The sequence below is a fragment of the Tachypleus tridentatus genome, chromosome 13, assembly GCF_004210375.1.
Source record: "Tachypleus tridentatus isolate NWPU-2018 chromosome 13, ASM421037v1, whole genome shotgun sequence".
In the NCBI taxonomy this organism is placed as follows: Eukaryota; Metazoa; Arthropoda; class Merostomata; order Xiphosura; family Limulidae; genus Tachypleus; species Tachypleus tridentatus.
Window position 1 is genome coordinate 80,936,642 of NC_134837.1, and position 16,388 is coordinate 80,953,029.

Here is a 16,388-nt window from a genome sequence, read left to right on the forward strand (position 1 = left end):
TGAGAATCCAAAAATTACTCACAAATTAATACATGATATGACCGCCTTTATTTTTCAGAAGATCATTAATCCGCTTTGGCATCGAGTTTACGAGTTCACTGCACTCTTTACTAATTTTTGGATCGCGATACCACACTTCAATTATGGCCTCAATTAGCTTATCTTTCGTAGTACAGTCTCTTTCCCGAAGTCTTTCTTTACAAATTGCCCAAAGATTTTCAACAGGATTTAAGTCTGGAGAGTTTCCAGGCCAGTCCAGCATCTTTATTCGCGTTGTAGTCATAAAATTCTTAACAAGTTTCGATGTGTGGCACGGAGCCAGATCTTGCTGAAAAATGCCAGATCCATCCAGAAATCTCTTTTTCAATTCTGGAACGACTCTTCTCTACAAAACTTCGATGTACTGTGGTCCTCGCATCATACCTTCTGCGATATGTAAGCTTCCGACACCATAGTAGCTGGAAAAGCCCCAAAACATCTTTAAGGGATGTTTTACGAACTAATTGATGTGAGATTCTCGAAGTTTCTAACCTGGAGATCTGCGAACATGCAGACTTCTTTGACCCTGTACGAAGAAATGAGTCTCGTCACTGAATAACACCTTCCTCCACTGTTCTTGCATCCAGTTTTTGTACTTCAAACCCCATTGATACCGTTTTTTCTTTATTGAGTTGGTAAAAAGTTGTTTTTTGACTGGTATTCTTGCCCTTCTAACGCAATTTCGAATGACGAAATTTTGAGGAATATTACGAGCCTACACCGGCCGCCATGTTGAAAATATTGTAAAATGACCATTTGTTTCAATTAATTTGCACAACGGTGTAGCTTGTACCTTGGGATCTTTCAATTGATGCAAAGTTTTTTGTTTAATTTCTTTTGGTTCGGCTTGTTTTTGAGTTGAAATAACATATATATATATAAAATATCACTACTGTTTATTTGTATTTAGTTTAACATAAACATGAAGCATCTAACTTATCAAAATAAATAACTTTATTAAGAACAAATCTGGGGTAAAGTTACTAGCCTTACACATTTTACTTCTAATATTCACGTTAGCTTGCAGCATCACAATTACAGACGGTCCGGCATGGCCAGGTGGGTTAAGGTGTTCGACTCGTAATCTGAGAGTTGTGGGTTCGAATCCCGTTGCACCAAACATGCTCGTATTTTCAGCTTTGGGGGCATTATTATGTGACAGTCAATCCTACAATTCGTTGGTAAAAGAGAAGCCCAAGAGTTGGCGGTGGGTGGTGATGACTAGCTGCCTTCTCTCTAGTCTTACACTGCTAAATTAGGGACGGCTAGGGCAGAAAGCCGTCGTGTAGCTTTGCGCGAAACTCAAAAAACAAACAAACCATTACAGACTTTGGAATCAACTTAACAGCGGAAGTTAGAAGAAGTGATTAGTTACACGTGTTTCTTTCTAGATTGAATAAATTATATAATTTACACCAAAAATGATCATACTTTTTTTTTACTATATATATTTTCCAGAATGTAATTTTTTTCCCTCAACTGAAATTTATCTATAACTTTTAATTACTTAACATTAGAAAATACTGTTATTATTATTATATTTATTTTTATTTAGGAATTCAAGCTAAGTTTATTATGTTGTAATTTTTTTGTTTAGAGCTATCAACTTAAGGTGTGTTCACATCAAAAGTATATTTAGCCAACACTAGTGTTTTAAAAAATATAGTTTTATATACAGTTATATATAAATACTCTAGGATTTCCCTAATATCCACTCACCTGCTTAAAAGACTGTTAAACAAAACTTAAACATGAGACTAAACGATGACAGTATAAATGGAAAAATGGAAATCAATTATTTGATTTCCTACGATTCCAATTATCCAAATATTGAAATATTTCCATTATGATTTCAGATTAATCTATTAGGAAATTCCACTAATTGTTCAGCTCTATTCACAGCTATTAAATCCCAATTCAAATAATTTCTTTTTAGCGGCAGCACAGAGGCTCATGGAATGGCTCTGAGTTTGTTTGTTTGTTTGTTGTTGTTGTTTTCAAGTACAAACGTTTGGTTCGTAGCTTCATCATCTCTTGACCGATTTAAGAACTAATTACGCTTTTGGACTCAGGAGGTCACACCTTTTTGATTGATTTATTGTCCATGCCAAAGGTCCCACAGGTTAATTTACTTTAATCCTACCTAAAATAATTCCAATTTGAGGATAGACTGGTAAAGATCCGGGTGAATAATAAAATCGAATCGGGTATACGCACGCCCCCTCGCTTGGTATTGTTGGAACAAAAAATATAGGTAATAAAAAGGGAAACACAGGTCTCATAGATTAATTTACTTTAATCCTGCCTAAAAGAATTTCAAGTGCCGCGGTTACTGAGGATTCCTTTTTTCATATGATCATTTTTTTAGTTAACTTCTCTACTCAAGTTTAAGCGATACTTCCACCAATTTCATGATAACTTCAAACTCTGACCCATCGTGTTCTATTCTTATGTGAACTGTCAGTTATTCTTTCAGATGTTCCTGTACTTGCTGTAAAAAAATATGTTTATGTATCACACGAAGCTTCTCAGTTTCCATTTAAAGCAACAGTTCCCAAACCGTCTCAACAGGAGATCCCTTAAGAACATTTTGTATTCTGTCTAAGAACTCCACTGAATGAATTTATAGATGATGTATACCTTAACAGTTTTGTGGATTTGCTACGTCCCCTTCCTGGCACTTTCTTGCAACCCTCAGTTTTTGAACCCCTGATTGAAAAAAAAAAATGTAAATTACCCTTACCTTGAGATATTCTACATTTACATTTATAAAGTATTTTCTCGTTTTCTGCAACTTGAACACATAGGTTTGGTCTAACAGCTCATTATTCTCAAATTTTACTAGTTCACCTCAACAGAACTCTTTGGTTGATGCTATGTTGATCCATTTCTGTGATATAGATTTCCATTTTTATGTGGGAAACTGGCTAAACTTGGTACAATCCTAAGAAAAGTTTTTATTACTCAATGGATGCTAATTATAGTCATCGATTTGAATTAACTTCTGAAGTTATCAGAATTTCATCGTTTGCCAATTCAGATTACCAATTTATACAAGACTTAGACTTCTCTAAAACTGTTGAATACCTTTTCTATCTGTTACGGAGGCTCTGCTTTAGTAATATTGATTTGTCCTTCCTTTTGTGACTTGATTTTTTTTCAAACACAGTAGTTGCAGCTTCATTTTGTCCAATTTATGTTAATCCCCATCTCTATATGCTTCTGTGAAGTCTCAGGCTCATGTTAATCTTTTAGGACTGAGTGTGTAAGCTGATATCTCTTTAAGAATGAGCATCATTTCGTGCGCTTTTATAAAAGGTTTTAGTGAGTTACATTCAAAATTTAATCAAATAAATAAGCTGGGAAGACAAGTAGTTCAGGATTCAAATTCTAGCATTAAATAAGTTTTTAATTTTATAAGACAATAGTAAGAAAATCCTAGAGTGAGAATTGTCACACTTGCTCAATAACTATCCCGTCATCTCTAACTTATTTACTATCCTAGCAATAAGCATCAAGTTGAACGTAAATTACTGATTCTAATGTTGTAATCGCTCTAGCAGAGTATAATTTTTATAGCCTTTAATCTAATTTGTTACAGTGCCACAAAATAAGAGCCCCACTTGCCACACACACCTGTCACATTTTCCCTCTTGCAGAAACTGCCAGTAGTTCTCTTTAACGTTTAATACCATATTATTTACAACTAATAGAAAGCCAAGGTTTTAATCTATAAAATGACATATTATATTATGTTATTGCCCGTAAAGCGAATTATATATTTATATTCCAGTTCAAACTTTATTCCCATAGGAGGCACATTGACGAGCTTAGCTGAAATTTTAACTGCTCTTGTCGTACATTTAGAAAGCCAGGAAAATTACAATAGTTATAGAATATTGTCTGCTTTTTACTTGTTATTATTCTCTATTTTCAGGTGCATTACGTAATTAAATTAAATGACCTTAGTATAGTAGAATTAATGATTTATAAAGAAAACTCTACACATTATTAAATAGAATCTGGCATTCTCCTGGAATCTTGCACTAAAGTTCAACTTCCCTTGGAGAGGGTGTTTTGCAGTTATCTATGGACACGATCTAAAATACAAATATGTTATCTATATAACATGTTATATATTTTGTCTGTAGGTTCTAGTGAAACTTTATGGTGATTTTATTGTCTTCTTGGAGTTTCTAACGAATCAAGTCATTCTTTGGTTCTCTTTCTTTATTTCTGTTTATCTTGTTCCATTTCTTTGCATTTGTATTTTACCTTTGTGGCTAGTTGCTTCCTTGGAATTTTTGCTTACTCCAACAGCGTCAAAGGGTGACTTTGGCTCTCGAAAGACGTTTCGAATACCGATTATTGATAAACAGGACGCATCTGGCGTTTCATCTAGTGGTAATGTTTATCGTGTGATTGAATGTTTCATATACTTCTATCTGTGTATTATACTAGCATGCTAATTTCTCTTTATTATTGTCTCTTTCTATTTTAGGTCTCTAGACCGTTTCGTTTTGGTAGCTAATGCTTCCCCTTTGGCAATAAAAAGCTCCGAGTTTTCTCCTTGGAAAATAATGCTATCTTTCCTCTATACTTGGAAAATGCCTACTTCTTAATGTATATCTATTTAGAATTTTGTTTAATTGCTGCATTTGTCAATCACACTAATTTTGACTTACAAAACTATGTTATAATCAAAGTCTATTTCTCTTCGTATATACGTATATGTGTGCGTGTCCATATATGGCCTGAAGGCCCTTACTCGAAATTCGTCACTCAACTACAGTTATAAGGGTGTTATTATATAACAGCCATTTCCGATATTTATTGATAAAGAGCAACCAAAGAGTTTGCGATAGGTGGTGCTGACAAGTTACTTTCCCTAGTCTATCACCTCAGACTGAAAGAAAACTAGCTTAGGTGTACTTGGAGTAGCTTTGTGCGAAAATCAATAACCAAAAAAAAAGAATAAGTTTATTCATACATACAGGGGTGAGGGTGACGTAGTTTAGTGATTAGTGCTTTGGACTCATACTCGAAAGATTGCAGGTTTGAGGCTTGACCACATGATATTGTCGTTCTATCCTTAGACAAGGCATTTTTCCTATTTGTTTAAGCTTAACAGCTTTATAACGGGTAGCTAGGGGCTCATCTGTAATGGAGTAACACCCCATTCAGACGATATGTGCAATATTGCGCGCACGCACACACGTCCATGAGATTGTATACACAAATTAACAGTTCGCATTTTGCGGTTTTTATTGGCGTTTTTTACTACTACTTACTGATGCATCTTTCCCATATTTGGGATGAAGTTTGTGGTTTCACATTTTGTGTTTTGCAGTTTTATGGGATTTTGCGTTTTTTTACCACCACTTTGTTCCCGGTAGATGGATCTTCATCAACGTTGATATGGAGGTTCATCGTTTCCATGAAGAGATACATTCAAATTATCCGTTTTGTTTTTGTTTTTTTTTCAGTTTGTATGGACGTTTTTGCGTTTTTTTACATTTACATATAAGGAAAGCAACTTTTCATATCCTAAGATTTGTTTGTTTTGAATTTCGCGCAAAGCTACACGAGAGCTATCAGCGCTAGCCGTCCCTAATTTACCAGTTTAAGACTAGAGGTAAGGCAGCTAGTCATCACCACCCACCGCCAACTCTTGGGCTACTCTTTTGCTGATTGACCGTCACTTTAGAACGCCCCCACAGCTGAAAGGGCGAGCATGCTTGGTGTGACAAGGATTCGAACCCGCGACTTTCGGATTACGAGTCAAGTGCCTTAACAATCTGGCCATGCTGGGCCTCATATCATAAGATAAAGTTTCATTAATCACGAATTTACATAATTTCCGTTTAGGGAACGGGTACTCAGCAAGTATACAAATATATATAATTATGTATAACACACACACATATTTTTAGTGAGAAATAAATAAAAAAGAAAATCAATTAGAAGACATTAGTAATAAAAGTAAAAAATTTTAGACATTATTAGCAAAAGGTCAAAATATCTTATGGATAGATAGTCATTCTATTTGCAGTTTTACGTGGTTTTGTTTACTTCTTAACTTAGATCTCTGTGAAATATGCTGATATGTTTTTCAGATAATATTTCAGTGGATTGTTATTTTTAAATAAACGGTTTAAAGTTGGGATAAGGTAGTATTTTAGGACAAACAAGGTTTCTAAATGGACCATTCGTAAATAGATCTGGTTGTGCAAATTTTTTACATCTTTCGTTGGCTTGATGTATATAATGATATAACATTTTAGTTTTAAACCTTGAAACGAAGGATTTACATCAGTTTTTTGTTTCTGGACAGATTACCTTTTACGTATGATTTATTATAATTTATTTTGGTTTTCTTTTGTTCAATTTTTCAAGCTTTGTTTCAAGTACAATCATGTCACTGCTCATGATCCGTCCTTATTTAAATTATGTAGCTGAACTTATTGTTCCATCTCTTGTTTTATATCAGGAAAATAACCCAGTCTATTGTTATGAAGACTGATTTTTTTGAAGGCGTACTTGTTGATACTTCACTTTTCTTGAATTATAGTTTCTGAAGAATGAAGCTTCCAATTTATAGTAATTGGATCAATCAACATTTTTATCATTAAATATTATTTTTTTTTTAAATCTGGCATCAGGTGGATATCAGACTATCATTTGAGATCCATCAGAATTTTCAAATTTCAACTGTTGTTGATGAAATTAATTATTTTTATAAAAGAAGTAATGACTCTATAAATCTTTTGAATCAACATAACTGCCAAAATAGGGAATATTTTTATACCAACAGAAGGCAGCGAATAAAGTTTGAATGAAATATCTTGATTTTTGGTTTGTGGTTTTATTTTAAAAAAAGTGTGTGTTTTTTTAATTTCGCGCAAAGCTACACGAGGGCTATCTGTGCTAGCCGTCCCTAATTTAACAGTGTAAGACTAGAGGGAAGGCAGCTAGTCATCACCACCCACCGCCAACTCTTGGACTTCTCTTTTGCCAACGAATAGTGGGATTGACCGTAACATAATAACGCCCCAAGGCTGAAAGGGCGAGCATGTTTGGTGCGACCGGAATTCGAACCCGCGACCCTAGAATTACGAGTCGAACGCCTTAACACACAACGCCATGTCAGGCCCCTATTCAATGGTTCAATTAAGTTTTTCTCCTCTTTGTTATTTACAAGACTACACGAATTATCAAATTTATTCCATGTGATTTCCTTACATAAGATAACTGTAGCACGATTAGTGGTGTATCTAGGAATAAATTGTATGTTTGTCTGGGTACATGATCAATCTCTTGTTGATATTAAAGTGGACGTTGAATGACGCATGCGCCTAGGAGGAGAGAGCTTTGTATGTAATGCAATGGTACCCTTTGTTTGTAAGATAATTGAACAGATATCTAGATTCATATATTGGGTATTTCTTGTCAGATTTATTGATTTAACCTGCGTTGTTATTTTGTTTTGTTTGAGATCAATTTAAATGTAATTTAAAACGGCACTTGTACAGAGTATATACTTATATTCACTTAAAAGTAATACGACTCCAAACTAATTACACTATAAAACTTTCTTTTTTTAAAAGAGAAACAAGTCCTAGAACGGTTCTATATGTTTCGGTGCTTGAAAGTGATGGTGACCTAAGAACTCCGAAGCTTGTTTGTTTGTAATACAGCACAGAGCTACACAATGGGCTACGTGTGTTCTGCTCCCTACAGGTACTAAAACCCGATTTCTTACGTTGTTAGTCCGCAAACATACCATTGTGCTCCTGAGAGGACATGTGAAGTCATTTTAAGACTGAATCCTGTTTTAATAAATTATTTATTGTGTAATTATTTTATCATTGTACTTCTTTTAACTGTATATATGTAGATTGATTTACTTAAAATATTATTTAAACACATAAATTGTATTATAACAGCTTCCGACTTTAGATCAAAACCATCTGAAGACTCTCTTTTTCTCTCCAGTTCACACACACATAGTACAAACACTTGTCTAAGTATTAACTTGAATTTGTTTAGTATAATAAAGATTGTGATTATTTACAACTTGCTTCAAGTCTCTTTCGAGTAAGCCTCAGTCAAGGTAGAGAAAATCTAGGCACTGCCCTGAAATACTGTGTTTGACGAATCTTCCTGTTTTCGAGGTTCCTGCAGAGAAATTGGGACAAGCTGACAATGTCACAGGTTTTAGGCTCCTTACGCATTGTCTTAGATTGATACGTTAACTAAATTTTCTTCATTGATATTTTCTGCGTAACTAGATTCAGATCACAGCTCAAAGGTTTAACCAAGCTCTTGCATCTCTCCACTTTACTAACACTTGTCCAAGTGTTTAATTTGGCTTTGATTGTGTTAGTGAAAAAAAAAGTAATTATTTACAAACCTACATACGGTGTTTTTCTTTCATGCAGAGGTTAAGTCGAAGGCAGAGAAAATATGGCACTGATCTGTAATACAGTATCTTAGGAACATTCCAGGTTTTGGGCTTACTGTAGACTACCACGAAGGAAATTAGGGTTAACTGAGAATACTACGGAAGCAATATGGATGTGATGAGAGATAGAAATTAGATTTTAGTATAGTAATGTGGATGTGATGAGAGATAGAAATTAGATTTTAGTATAGTAATGTGGACGTAATGAGAGATAGAAATTAGATTTTATTATAGTAATTTTCACAAATAATATTATTACTCATTAAATATCGACTCAGCAGATAGCCATATGTGGCTTTGCTATAAGAAACACACACACACACATATACACACCCATTAAATATCACATTCGTAATGTTAGACCGGAAGGCATAGACCTAGCCACTGGATTTAGTCAACACTTTACTAAATTTCATGATTTTAATTGGATTATGATAGTTTTTTCAGCATTAATCATAAATTAACCAGATATATATCTATATCTATATTGGTCTGTTACTACAGTCTTGCATTCATGGTCCACTTGCCATTTATTTGCTGTATTTGTAAACAAAACTATCGTATATGATCTTGCACCTCCACTAATATAAAAAATGTTAACTTGTTTTAAAAAATGATAAATCTTTTAGGTTATCTTTCGACTTGCCACTCAGTGGCTCGGCTGCAAGTTTGGGGCCTAGAGGCTAAAAAGAAGGTTCGATAACTGTGGTGAATACTTCATTGTGTTGCTTTACACTTAAAAAAACAACGCTATTAATTTGCATATGAGTAAGAAAAATCACAATTCAGTGGTTATTATATTGAACTGTGGATCTGAGATTTCATGTATCGTGTCCTGTTACCACAAAAAACAACAACAAGAAAACAAACCGTATTTCATATTTTGGAGTCATTGACGCGTTATAATAGTGACAATCAAATCCTAATATTCGGATTGACAAATGTGTGTGCATTCTTATAGCAAAGCCACATCGGGCTATCTGCTATGTCCACCCAGGGGAATCGAACCTCTGATATCAGTATTGTAAATATGTAGACTTACCGCTTGACAAGATTAAACCATGAGTTGGTGGTTGATAGCATTCTTGCTGCCTTCTCCGTATTCTATAACTTCAAAATTAGAAACGACAAGTGTAGATAGCCTTTATTTAGCTTTGTACAAAATCCAACAACAACAATAAATATATCGATGTGCTGTATTTTCCGATAAATTTAAAACTAACAGGTAACAAATATTAAGTTAATAAAAAAACGGGGTTCTTACAATTTGCTCACCCTGAAAGAATTAGTCGTACTCGACTGAATAAAGTCGGCTAACACAGTTGTTTTATTTTGAAGCAAATAAACCACTATTATCAAAATAAGAATATATTTTCATAGTTAAATGTTTCTTAAAATGATCGGCTTCTTTGTTTGTAATGGCAATTCAAGGGAGAATGCTGGACTAATCCACCAGAAGAACTCCAATACAGTTTTGACCACAATGAATACATTGGTAATTCCACCCAGAACTAACTTTGCTTAACACTGTATTCAATCCTTAGTCCTTCACAACTTCCCCAACCCATCATTAGGTTAGTTATATTAATTAAGAGAAAGACTACTAAGATCGTCAGTTATTCATGGAGAACCCCATAAATTGGTTAAAACAAAAGTCGTGAGAGACGATACGCATGTCCTTAGTTTGTTTGTTTAGAATTAAACACGAAGATATGCAATAAGATATCTTTGTTCTTTATATCACAGGTATCGAATCCCAGTTTCTAATGTTGGAATTCTACAGTCGTACCACTGGGAAGAAAAAGGTACATGCCCTTATTAGGATGGTTTTTAGAGACAATATTAAGTCTGCAATGTGTAATACTGGAAAACGTACATTTTTACATTCTACAGAAAGAATATCCGTCCTGGCATGGCTAGCGCGTAAGGCGTGCGACTCGTAATCCGAGGGTCGCGGGTTCGAGCCCGCGTCGCGCTAAACATACTCGCCCTCCCAGCCGTGGGGGCGTTATAATGTGACGGTCAATCCCACTATTCGTTGGTAAAAGAATAGCCCAAGAGTTGGCGGTGGGTGGTGATGACTAGCTGCCTTCCCTCTAGTCTTACACTGCTAAATTAGGGACGGCTAGCACAGATAGCCCTCGAGTAGCTTTGTGCGAAATTCCAAAAAACAAACAAACAAACAGAAAGAATATCCGCCATTACATGTCACTTTAAATAAATTGAAGAAAGGTACGTTTCGCATGTAGTAGGGGAGACGTGGTATGTAGGATGAAAATCTACTTTTACACAAATTTATAAAATACGGGTTGTATATATTCCGATTGCATAAATCATCTTAAAATGTACATCTAACTCGTATCGGAATTTGGAAGAAGAAAATATCTTAATAAAGATATAAGCATTTTAAAGCTATGATATGGTTACAGCCAAAATGTTTATATACTGAGATGCATCATAGGACTATTTAATTTTAGTAGATACAAAGAGGACATTGAAATAAATTTATTAGAACTGTGAGATTTATTATACCGATTAACTTTATTCATCCAAAAACTATTCGACCTTTCACACACTGAATCCTCAATCATCGGTCAATAAATACTTCAAATTGTTCAACTGAACTAATCAAATGGTTCTTTAATTATCGTATTTATAAGCAATGTATCAATTCTTAGTTAGGAATGGAAATTTCTTTTACCAACGAATAGTAGGATTGACGGTAACATTATAATGCCCCCACGGTTGATAGGGCGAGTATGTTTGGTGCGACGGGGATTTGAACTCGCGACCCTCAGATTACGAGTCGAGTGCCTTAACCACCCAGCCATGCTGGGCTCGTGCGTCCTGTATCTTACAACTAATTTATAATATTTAAAATATTGTTTATGATACATACTCTAAGAAAGTTAAGTGATTGAGCTTTTTAATTGTGTGGATCATGTACTGAGTTTAACAAAATAAAACAGCATAAATATAGTTTTTTTTGTATATTAATTTGTTTACAAATGAGTTTGTAAATCACAGGTTACCTTTATTGTGTGCATTGAAATGGATGGCTACTGGGAGTATGGTTTCGAAATGCACAAATATAAATAACTGTTGAATTAAAATTATATAGTTACGATTTATTTCCATCTAATGTCAATAAAAGGGAAAATTCTTTGACATTGGTTTCTTTGAGAGTGATAGTGTTTGTATTGCTTCAGTTTTACAATTAGACACCTCATCCAATTATTTTGTTCTTAATACCTAAAATTATTTTGTTACGAATAATTTATAAAATTTTGGGCCACCTATTCTTCAAGTGTTGTTTGAAAGTTGATTCAGGATGTACATAAATCAGCTGATTACTGAAGTTTCACTCGGTTGACATACCCTCAGTATGTCGTCTGTTATGGAACATGCTTTTGTTGCAGTCACTAACATTTCAGTTAATCACACTGTATTGTCTTTCAACATGGAGACTTCAATTTAAAAAAAGGAAGAAAAAAAAGACGTCGTAAGACAGTGTTAGCCTGTTACAACATATGTAACGTCTTTGAAAGGGCCGAAACTACTGATAATTGTAGGTCAATATCACCGTCTATAATCATTAATGGTATTCGAGGGTGAAACGTTCTTGAACTCTTGATCATTCACCATAATTTAAGTTCAAAACGTATCATTATTTTTGTGTAATCGTTTTTCCTCCGATTTCAACATAGAATTAGATTACGACGATTGCTTAGTATACAGCGATATTAACTCTACGTTTTTCTATAATGATCGAAACGGAAAGCGACTGTGAAACAACCTGTAATCATTTTTTTTGCGACGTAAAAGTGAATGTTCCTTTCCTTTCCTATTACCACTGTCGTTTATCGTCTGCTGTACTTGCCTTATCACACCGTTCTTAAATATTGTATACATGCTTCCCAGCTATTATGAAACCGGTCACATTAGGCTAAAGACTAATTTCTTTTTTGTTGTTTTTAAATGCTTGTAATATTGCTTAGGAGGAATCTATAAAAATATAAGAGGAAGTAAACATAACTGTGAAACATAACCCATAATAATAAAAAGCTTCAATGACAAGGAACATTAAATCATGTGAAATAAGACTTTTATCGCCAGTTACATTTATTACGTTTCTGTATGACGACACAAGCCTACACTTCGTTCAATTACAATTGTTTCCAAAAGTTGAAAAGTAATTTGTTTGTTATTAACTGTGCTCTGCTCACAGGGTTATTAAATTCCGAATTTTAGCATTATAATCCCTTAGACTTACTGCTGATCCACCAGGGGTCTTAAGGGTTATCTGTGCTAGCCGTCCCTAATTTAGTAGTGTAAGACTAGAGGGAAGGCAGCTAGTCATCACCACCCACCGCCAACTCTTGGGCTACTCTTTTACCAACGAATAGTGGGATTGACCGTGACAATATTACACCCTCACGGCTGGAGGGCGAGCATGTTTAGCGCGACGCGGGCGCGAACCCGCAACCCTCAGATTACGAGTCGCACGCCTTACCCGCTTGGCCATGGGGTCTTAAGGAAAAAACACACACATTTTTTTTTAGTACTGACAAATTTTTCCATAACTTTTGCGCGCTGTGAATTTCAAAATGTGCCTGTAAGGCTTACATAGCAAAATGCGAGTTCAGTCTTACACGTATCTTGCTTTTCTAGGGATGATGGACAATATGGAGTAAATAGTCAGACAAGGTGGTAGCTTTAAAGTGATATAGTTTAGCTTAATATAAGCTTTATTTATTACGTATATAGATTTTTTTAGATGGAAATCCTATTTCGATATCCTTAATTTATTTGTGGTCATTGCTTGACTTGAAAACAATAACAAGATAACATATTGTAAAAAAAGAAGTGGAAGTGAGAGAAGAAACCAAATTTTCACGTAAAAACGCGTTATTTAGATATTTTCAAAGTAAAGCAGTTTCACTGGGTTTCAGAGAAGCGAAAGAATTAAAACAAATGATATATGAATAGACTATGACCCTCCTCCTGGTAGAAATCCCTCGTAAACTATTATCAACATTTACAAAACACTAAATCTGGGGTTGTTAAATAGCGCTTTTTTTCCTTTTGTTTTTTTCATTACATAAAAATCTTTACAGAAAGTTCATTTGGACTGAGCTTGAAACATGTGCTTACAGGTGTATATTCTTAGATATCGACCACTATAAAGCATGAACAAATAGGCATATATTCTTAGGTGGAGGCTACTATAAAACACTTGTTTGTTTGGAATTTCGCACAAAGCTACACGAGGGCTATCTGTGTTAGCCGTCCCTACTTTAGCAGTATAAGACTAGGGGGAAGACAGTTAGTCATCACCACCCACCGCCAACTCTTGGGCTACTCTTTTACCAACGAATAGTGGGATTGACCGTCACATTATATCACCCCCACGGCTGGGAGGGCGAACATGTTTAGCGCGACGCGGGCGCGACCACGGATTACCATCGGATTACGGCCTACTATAAAACACCTGCTTAGTCGCATAGCACTGTAAAACGCTAACAGTCATATATTCTTAGGCCATTCCAGGCTTACAGGTGTATATTTTAAGGTATAAAACATGAACTTACACCTGCTTACAGGTGTATATTCTTAGATATAGATCACTGTAAAACATAAGTTTTGTATTTTTTTTTATTATAGCAAAGACACATGGGGATATCTGCTGTGTTTACCGAGGGGGAGCAAACCACTGATTTTAGCACTGTAATTTCGTAGACTTACCGCTGCCCAACGGGGGACATAAAACATGAACAAACTGATATATAATCTTAGATATAGGCTACTATAAAACATGATTTTTGAAAATTAAATTTTCATCTAATATGTAGTAATACTAAAACGCAAGGCTTCATATAAGATATTTTAACTGGTGGACAAAATTCAGTGTAAATTAAAGTGCTTAAGTTATTTTAATAATGACGACTATGAATTACTTTATTTTACCTATAAAAACACTTTCATTAAAAGCAGATAAACTATAAGTAGTGTTTAAGTATACATATTATAACTCAAAGATATTATTTTTCATTATTGTAATCAGTTGGTAGGATGAAACAAAGAACTGATAAAACCCTAGTCATATTATTTTAAGACCTACTAAAACGGCAAATAAGCATGTACAAAACCTCTAATACCACTCATCCAACATGGCTACAGAGATGGTCAGTTTTCTCTTTCTAACTTGCTATAAGCTCAACATCCGATCATGTGCAATTACACATATATATAAACGTACGTATTCCGTGTTCCAAAATATATATCCAATTTTCCGGCCTGGCATGGCCAGGTGGTTAAGGTACTCGACTCGTAATCCGATGGTTGCGGGTTCAAATTCCCGTCACACCACACATGCTCGCCCTTTCAAACGTGAGGGCGTTATAATGTGACGATCAATCCCACTACTTTTAGGTAAAATAGTAGCCCAAGAATTGGCGGTGATGACTAGCTGCCCTCCGTCTAGTCTTACACTGCTAAATTAGGGACGGCTAGCGCAGGTAGCCGTCGTGTAGCTTTGCGCAAAATTGAAAACAAACCAATCCAATTTGACGAATCTCCAAGTTTTAATTACAAATATATATTTCATTCATTTTATAGTAAGTTCCAGAAAGAAAGTAGGTTATGTGGCGACTTAAAACAGCGTGTTTCTTCAAGAAGTGTATTTGTGTGTGTTTTCTTATAGCAAAGCCACATCAGGCTATCTGCTGAGTCCATCGAGGGGAATCGAACTCCTGATTTTAGCATTATAAATCTATAGATTTACCGCTGTACCAGCGGAGACCCTTCAGAAAGTGAGAATTATTCCTTGTGGAGGAAGTGTCCTTGACCTTTGTACTGTTTTAGATGTTTACAACAAGAGTCCACCAGAACGATGTAATTATCGATTTCATTAAAACAAGCGTGCGTAGAGGAGTAACGCACATGCGCTTAATGCGTTAAAATAATACTTTCACGAATGCCACTAGCGAAGCAGGCTTCACAGGAATAAAGGAATCAGAGCTTAGAAAATGTTTATGCAGCAACTGTTTAATTTGTGACAACGTAGTTTGAGACAATCGATTCATTATCTACTTTACAAACAAGACGTTTGCCGTAATTAACAATGGAACTGAAAATGTTATGTTCTTAGTTAGTTGTAAACATATTGTGCTCAGTATGTAAGCGATGCTGTTTTTTTGTTGATTTTTTTTGCTAGTTGCTCTACCTCTAATCTTATACTGCTAAATTAGGGACGGCTAGTGCAGATAGCCCTCGTGTAGTTTTGCGCGAAATTCAAAAACAAACAATCTTCTGATTAGTTCTAAAATTTCTGACCACGTGAGCTATTAGTTGATTTTAATTTATCATTCTCTGTGTCATTAGATATTGCTCTTTGTTTGTGGGAAAGTGAATGTTACCAACCTAACAGGGTTTAAAACTAAAAATACATAGGTTTACTTATCATGGTAAAATCAGTATCTGGTTTTATATCATTGGAGTACGGTACATTTTCTTTGTTGAAGTGCAGCTCAAGTAAAGAACTGGTGTTCGGTGGTTCCTTAAATAAGATACGTTATTTTGGACTTTGGAGGAGGACATTAAATATCTTCGTCGGTAAAAGTCACCTTGTGAGCGGTGTGAGGGCAACCAAGGAAAGACAGCTAGCTAGCTTAGACGAGGCGTAACAATACCAACTCACAATTAATTTGCGCGTCGTGAACCTGGACCATCTATCAAATATTTTAGTCTAGCTCAACTAGAATACTCAGTATAGTTACAAGTTTATAAAATGTTTGATTATAAATAATTTATTTGTATTAACTATTTGTAATAACCATTATTATAAATTGTATTGTTTTTTGTATATTAAAATATATTTGTGTTA